General features: G+C 46.6%; 1 protein-coding gene across 4 annotated transcripts in view; it reads right to left on the bottom strand.

Moving 5' to 3' along the window:
• Nucleotides 1-7500, bottom strand: part of LOC131343545 (NACHT, LRR and PYD domains-containing protein 3-like) — a 36769-nt gene that overhangs the window by 6756 nt on the left and 22513 nt on the right. The window lies entirely within an intron of this gene.

Below are 7500 nucleotides of genomic sequence, written 5' to 3'. Positions count from 1 at the left end.
TAGTGGGGGCGGAAACGCCCAATTTTTAATATAATGATGTAGGGAAGTTTTAATTATAATGGTATTTGAAAAGTTGTAAATTCAAAGATAATGGTGTAAAAAAGAATCTAAAAGGTCTAAAAAGGAAAGATGGGTGGGATTGTCTAGGCAAAGAACCAGTGACGTGTTGCATTGGGAAGATAAGGGAAATGTATATAAAGGCTGTAGTTGGAGTTCCCCGAGTAGAGGTTGTTGGGACGTTCATGTGTGAGCATCTCAATTCTTGTGTCAGCGCTGATTACAAAATAAAATCTCTTATCTGCATTCATCTAGTCTGCTTGATTGGCTTATTTAGTTTTGAGGCCTTACTAACTATGAGTCTCACTTAGACTGAGCTGTCGGGTCAGTGTGGAGCTGGAGTCAGATTTTAGTAGTGAGTACAGTAGAGTTTTTATTCCACATTGTTTTGGTGACCCCGACGTGAACGAGATTGGCACAGAGAGAACAGCAGAGCCCCAGACCCGGGACCTGAGGCTGCGGCCGCCGCCCACGGACCAGACACGGGATCCAACTAGGACAGAGGTAAGGCAGAAGCCTGTTTAACCGAATTTCTGCATTAGTTGTGTGTGGTCTGGGGAGGCGGAGGCGCTCAGCCCAGGGTCGGATCAGCTCTGCTCCAACCTATTGAGGCAGAGAGGCAGAGTGAGTGTAAGTTAAAACCACATAGAGTGACATGATAAATTGCATGTTTTGTATTGAAAAGACTAGATGATGTCAGATGTATGAATGTGTAAAGGCCTGTATGATCGAAAGTCCTGGTGGGTTCCAGGTGGTATGAGAGAAATTCCTGTGAAAAAGACCTTATTTGGACGCAAACGGGGCGTTTAGTAGCAGAATAGTAAGTTCACATTATTATATTGACACCATATACTGCATGCGCACTACTGTTTTCTTCAGCTGTATGGCCTTTCGCCAAGACTTGGAGATAGAAACAAGGGGAATACGCACACACTTTTGGGATGAACGGACATATAAAGATAGAGAAGGAGTAGAGCACTGGCAGCCAGAAGATTTGATTAGAGATAAATTGTGGGCCCTGACAAAGTTTGACGGACTGTACACCTTACAAAGAACGTTCCCTGACTTAGACTGGTACGAAGCCTTGAGGAAGATTTGGCGCCCCAAGTTGTTGAGTTCTATATTGAGAGCACTAGTTGACGCTCCTGAGCCCAGCAGTGTAGCCATCCCAATATTTGATTTCATCAGTGACCCATATAAGGAGGACGACGAACCCCTGGCAGAGTTATTCCAGCCCAGACCAGGCCAGTACAACTATTGTTCGGGATTGACAGCAACTGTGACAGTAGAACCGCGACTCGTACTTTGGGAAAGAGGTTTCGCAACGTCAGTGCTGATTGATAAGATCAATGCGCTCGGTGAGAAGATAAGAAAGAATCCAGTAAGGCCGAGCTTGACAGTGAAACGAATCAGCGTCGCACTGACGTGGTCAGAAGGCAACAGGAATCCAGGAGAGAGAAGTAGCGCATACAGGGCACAACAGGGGTGCATCATGAGTGAAGGGAGAAGACAGCCTACACCAGTTGACATTATAATAGCGCAACACAAACCTGACGAGAAGTATGTCAGGAAGTGTATGAGGAAATGGCATGACAGGACTCAGGGGACATGGCAGTGGCCGGTGGAAGGAACATTTGATGAGAAGGCCTGCTCAGAAGTGAAAGAAATGCTGAGACACTGGAAGCCAAGCAAAGATGATGATAAATCCAGAGGAAAGAAGTATAGGCGATTAGAGATTCTGGAATGGTTCATGAGAGAAGGAAAGAAGGTCAGAGAAGTGGAAGAAGCGGTGAAGCGAGCGATAAAGAAGGAAGAAGAGCGGAGTAGAGAGGAGAAAGAAATAGAAAGACCACCGCCAACCTACTGTCCACCACCCAACTACAACGAGCCAATGGTGGGCAGGGAACAAGTGGGAGTGTATCCAACCTTAACAGACTGCTATGCCGACTGGACAGGATGGGAAGACGTGGAGATATCAGTCGAAAACCCAATTAAAGGAAAAATTAGAAGGAGCAAAGAAACGGGGAAATCACAGTGAAAATGAGGAAGAAGGGGAGGCAGAGGAGATACTGCAAAGAGCAAAGAAAGAGAGTGAAGAGTATTTGCAAAAAGGAAAGGAGTTCACACACTCAACACCAGTGGGGGACAGTGCCGAGAGATATATCTCAACGTGTGCGAGTGGGCCTACAGCACCCCCTACGCTCCCGGAAGAATGGGAAAGAGATGAACCAATGAGTGAGGAACAGGGTGTGTATAATCAATCCCGAACAGAAAAGGCAACAGGGCCACCGGAAAAACAACCATGTGCTGAATACTGGCGAGAAGATCCAGAGAGACAGGTTGTTGAGTGCTGTACATAGAGCCAAGGGAAGATGCAATAAAAAGACAGAGGGACACCAGAGAGCAGAAGGTGAGGGATAGTGTTCGTAATTTCGCGCAGCAGCTGGAAGATTTAGAAGAGCGCTTACAAAATTCAGTCACAGCGTTGGAGGAGCAGCTGGAACGGGAGCGCACGCGACCAAGAACCTTAAGGGACAAGAAGTCATTAAAAGCACCGCAGAGATATGGGTTTGATGATGAGGAAGAGGTTCGAATGAATCCCCTGGTGACAAAAGGAAGAGATGTGCAATATGTTCCATGGACATTTATGGATATGGTAGGATTAAGCTCACAGCTACCGGAGATATGTAATGGAGGGCAGAGGTGGATTACAAAGTTTGAAGAAAAGACAGCAGGACATACCTTGTCGATAGGAGATGTGAAAGCCATATTAGCCCAAACAATAGGGAAAGCAAAGACAGCTGAAATACTGGATGAAGCTGGATTAAAAGGAGCAATGGATCTACCAGGCTGGGATGCTATAGCACTGGGGACATTGAGAAATAGGTTGTGGAATGAAATAAGGAAAACCTACCCCACGAAAATGGACCCAGGACAACTGGAACACATGATTCTGAAGGAAGAAGAAAATGTAGTAAAATTCATTCATGATTATCAGAATAAATGGAAGGAAGAGACAGGTGGAACATGGGACGAGACGGACACAAGTAAAGGACTGTTTAAATTAATGCTGAAGAAATGTCTACCAGAACCAGTCCAAACCTCGTTGGATGAGGTGGTCGGTCTAAACTCCATGCCTTGGGATACCTACAAAGCACATGTGATACATTATGTGGAACAATACAGAAAGAAACAAAAGGACGAGAAAACAGCCTCAGAGGCCCTACTGACACAGATATATAAAACACAGCTTGGCGAGCTGACAAGAGCTAGACAGAAAGAAAAGGAGAGAGAAAAAGCAGGGAAAATACAAGCCGCAGTGGTTATCCCAGCAGGCCAAGAACCAGTACAGAATAACCAAATGCTGCCGCAACAAGGACAAACACCGCAGCAACCGCAAATGATGCCACAACCGCAGGTGGTAGCACCAAATTCACAGCATCCACAAAATAGCCAGGTGTACCCAATGACCCAACCCATTAATGTCCACATTGGCGGTGCACAAGGAAGATTTAGAGGACGCCCATTGAGAGGTCGGTGGCAAGGGAGAAGGCAGCCGTGGGAACGATTTGGATCACCACCGCAGGGATATGCGCCGCAGAGCCCTGGAGGGCCCCAAGGACTGAGTTATGCGCAGGCACCCCCCAATCCTCAGTACCAACAGCCACAACAACTAGAGTGCTGGGGCTGCGGAGGGACTGGACACATGAGAAGAGACTGCCCACATATGTATCAGCCCCAGATAGGCCCGGGACTGGGGCCTGCACCAAATTGGAGTTGAAACGGCCCTGAGAAGCCAGAGGGGGAGAATATGCAGTATGCCACTACACTGCATCCACAACAGGAACCAACTGTCATGGTAACACTCAATAATGAGCGTCCTTTTCCATTCATGATCGACACAGGTGCCACATATTCATGTATAGGGCGCGAAGGCTCGAATCTCCCTCTCGCTCGGAAGACCATCAAAACAACAGGCTTCTCAGGGATCTCACAGATCTTACATTTCACAGAGCCTCGGATACTAACATTAGAAGACACCACCATTGTGGCAGCACTTTTGTACTCGCCCTCTACACCAGTCAATTTAATGGGGCGAGATCTTTTGTGTAAATTTAAGGCCAGAATTCAGTGCAGTCCTACAGGCCTCTGGGTAACATTCCCAGACAGAACCACAGCAGAACAATATCTCATGGCTGGGACGCAGGCAGACACAGAGTGTAGCACAGTGTATTGGCTACAGAACGACAATCCCTCATTATCAGAGTTGTAGGCCAGCTATTTACAGTGGAAGCCATGGATACAGGCTATGCGGCCGGATTACACCGAACCTAAAAGCCCGTTGCACTGTACTATGTGTTTTGACCCTGACAGCACCAATGAAGAATATGCAACACTATGGTCAGACATGTTGGAAGGAAAACTGTTTGATGTGGTGACAACAGACATCTTCGTGGGCCCTCAAGGAGTGGCAGCGGCAGTTCAGTTACCCAGTAACTTAAAGAGCTGGTACCAGATTACAAACTCAATACCACACATCACACTGATGGTAGCAGGAGGATATGAATCGAAAGACCTGGGACCAATGCTCAAAGAAACTAGCCAGGTGCTGGAATGGAAGCCAACCATCAATCAGTACATGCACACCTCACCGGATGGAAAATTTGTGCGCATTTCTCAAAAAGGCACAGACACTTTAAGAGCCACACAAACCTTGATAGAAAAGAAAATGTCGCCTATCTATCAGTTACCACTTTCAGATGACAAAGACATCGCACCAGATAAACAATCGGATACAGAAACTGAAGGGCTGTTAGCCACAATCCCAAGTGTGCTCTGGACTCAGCACTCTACGGACGTAGGACTCAAAGTCAGCAGGACAGGTTTTGATAAAACTTAAACCTAATGTCAGGTACCCGTATAAGAAACAATATCCACTAACACCACAGGCTCAGGCAGGGATAGGGCCTACACTCGAGGGGTTATTGGAGGCAGGGGTTTTAATACCAACACATAGCCGCTGCAACACTCCAATATTCCCAATTAGAAAACCAAACTCAGATAAGTGGCAACTTGTGCATGATTTACGTGCTATTAACCATATAGTTGAGGCAGAAGCGCCCATAGTCCCAGATCCACATACGTTACTCTCCAACATCCCAGGCAATACTAAGTGGTACACGGTTATTGATTTGTGTTCAGCATTTTTCAGTATTCCACTGCATCCAGATTCACAACATTTGTTTGCGTTCACGTATAACGGCCAACAGTACACATACACGAGATTGCCCCAGGGCTATTGTGAAAGCCCATCAATTTTCAATCGGATTGTGGCTAGGGATCTAGCTTCATTGGATATTGATAGTCTTCTCCTGACATATGTTGATGACATCTTGATTTGTAGCCCAACTAAAGAACAGTGCCAGGCAGACTCCCTAAAAGTATTGAGACTCTTAGCAGAAAACGGACACAAGGTGAGCAAGGAAAAGTTACAGTTCTGCAAACAGGAAGTAGAGTATCTAGGAAGAGTTTTGCATGGCACTAGTCGTAAGCTGTCGCCTACGCATCTAGAGGCGGTCCGTAAAGCCCCGAAACCGCAAACGGTTGGGCAGATGTTGTCTTTCTTGGGTATGGTGGGTTATAGCAGACAGTGGATAGTAGATTTTGCATTGAAGGTAGCTCCACTACGTGCGTTGATAAAAGCAGCTGATCAAAAGAAAGCTGCATTGGTTTGGACGACGGAGGCCGTTGCAGCTTTCGAAATGCTGAAGGAGGATCTTTGTACAGCACCAGCACTAGCGAGTCCTGATTACGGTAAGCCATTCTTCCTGTATGTATCAGAGAAACGAGGCTTCGCTAATGCCGTGTTAACTCAGCAACAGGGACCAGGCAAGCAGCCTGTTGCTTACTTTAGCTGCAGGCTAGACAACATTGAGAGTGGTATGCCGCCGTGTTACCGTGGATTAGCAGCAGCAGCCTTTGCGTATCAAAAGGCGTCAACCATTACAATGGGCCATCCTACTATATTGTACACTACACATGCGTTACATGCCCTGCTTACCAGTCCGACATTTGTGATAACTCATGCACGGAAGACGGGTTACGACGTAATTCTCTCTTCACCAGAATTGACTATTCAAAGATGCCAGACAGTTAATCCAGCTGATAGAATGATGTCACCATTGGATGGTGAACCGCACGATTGTCAGCAAGTTTCAGCCACATACTCTAAAGCGTGTCAAGACCTTGAAAATCAACCTTTGCCACATTCGGATGTAACCTTTTTTGTTGACGGCTCGTGCTTTAGAGGCCTAGACGGGAACTTGGGGGGTTACGCCATAGTAGCGCCCAGTAATGATTTGACTAGCTTTGTTACTGTTCAGTCTACGACTGTTTCTCAACCATGTTCCGCACAATTGGCTGAGTTAAAAGCGCTCGCCGCAGCTTGTAAGCTAGCTGCAGGGAAATCTTGTACTATTTTCACGGATTCTCAGTATGCTTATGGTGTGTGTCATTACTTCGGCCCTACATGGGCCCAGAGAGGGTTATTGAGAGCAGATGGCTCTCCTGTGACGCATGGAATGGCCATAACTGATTTGTTACATGCTATTACTCTGCCAGCTAAACTAGCCATCGTCAAATGTTTAGCACATAAAACAGATGGCTCTTTTGTTACCAGTGGAAACACTGCAGCAGATGAGGCAGCAAAATCAGCAGCTTTAGGACATACCAACATTATGCTTGTGACCGACTCGGAAGGCGATGACTACCCAGAAACGGACTTAACCTCCTTAGCCGCAGCGCAAAACTCGGCCTCAGTGTATGAGATATCTAAGTGGATAAAAAGGGGGGCGGTTAAGAATGCACGGACAGGCGTATGGCGGGGTCCTCAGGGACATTTTGTGGCTCCTCTCTCAGTTCTCACATCGTTGATTAATGATGCGCATGGCTTGAGCCATTGCGCAAGGGGGGAAGTGATCAAACGGATTCAAAGAGCATGGTGGTCTCCGTATTTAGCTCAGATGGTTGATCACAGGTTAGCACATTGTGAAATATGCGCAGAATACAACAACAGGAAAAGTTTTACTGCCCCAATAGGTCACATACCAGAGCCAGACAGACCATTCAGGCATCTGATCATTGACTTCATGGATATGGCTGAGGTGAAGGAGAAGAAAAGGTATGTTTTGGTGGTGGAGGATAGGTTTAGTAGATGGGTGGAGGCGCACCCAACAGCTAAAGCAGATGCAGATTCAGTGGCTAAATTTTTGTGTCGTGAGGTGATTCCAAGGTTTGGTATTCCTGATAAGATCAGCTCAGACAGTGGTACTCACTTTGTGAACAATGTGATTCGAAGAGTGTTCCAGTATTTAAGAATACGACAGATTGGGCTGTGTCTATCACCCACAGTTGCAGGGAATGGTGGAAAGGGCCAATGGAACA

This window comes from Hemibagrus wyckioides, linkage group LG22 (genome assembly GCF_019097595.1).
Source record: "Hemibagrus wyckioides isolate EC202008001 linkage group LG22, SWU_Hwy_1.0, whole genome shotgun sequence".
Taxonomy (NCBI): domain Eukaryota; kingdom Metazoa; phylum Chordata; class Actinopteri; order Siluriformes; family Bagridae; genus Hemibagrus; species Hemibagrus wyckioides.
This window is presented reverse-complemented; position numbering and strand designations above follow the sequence as displayed.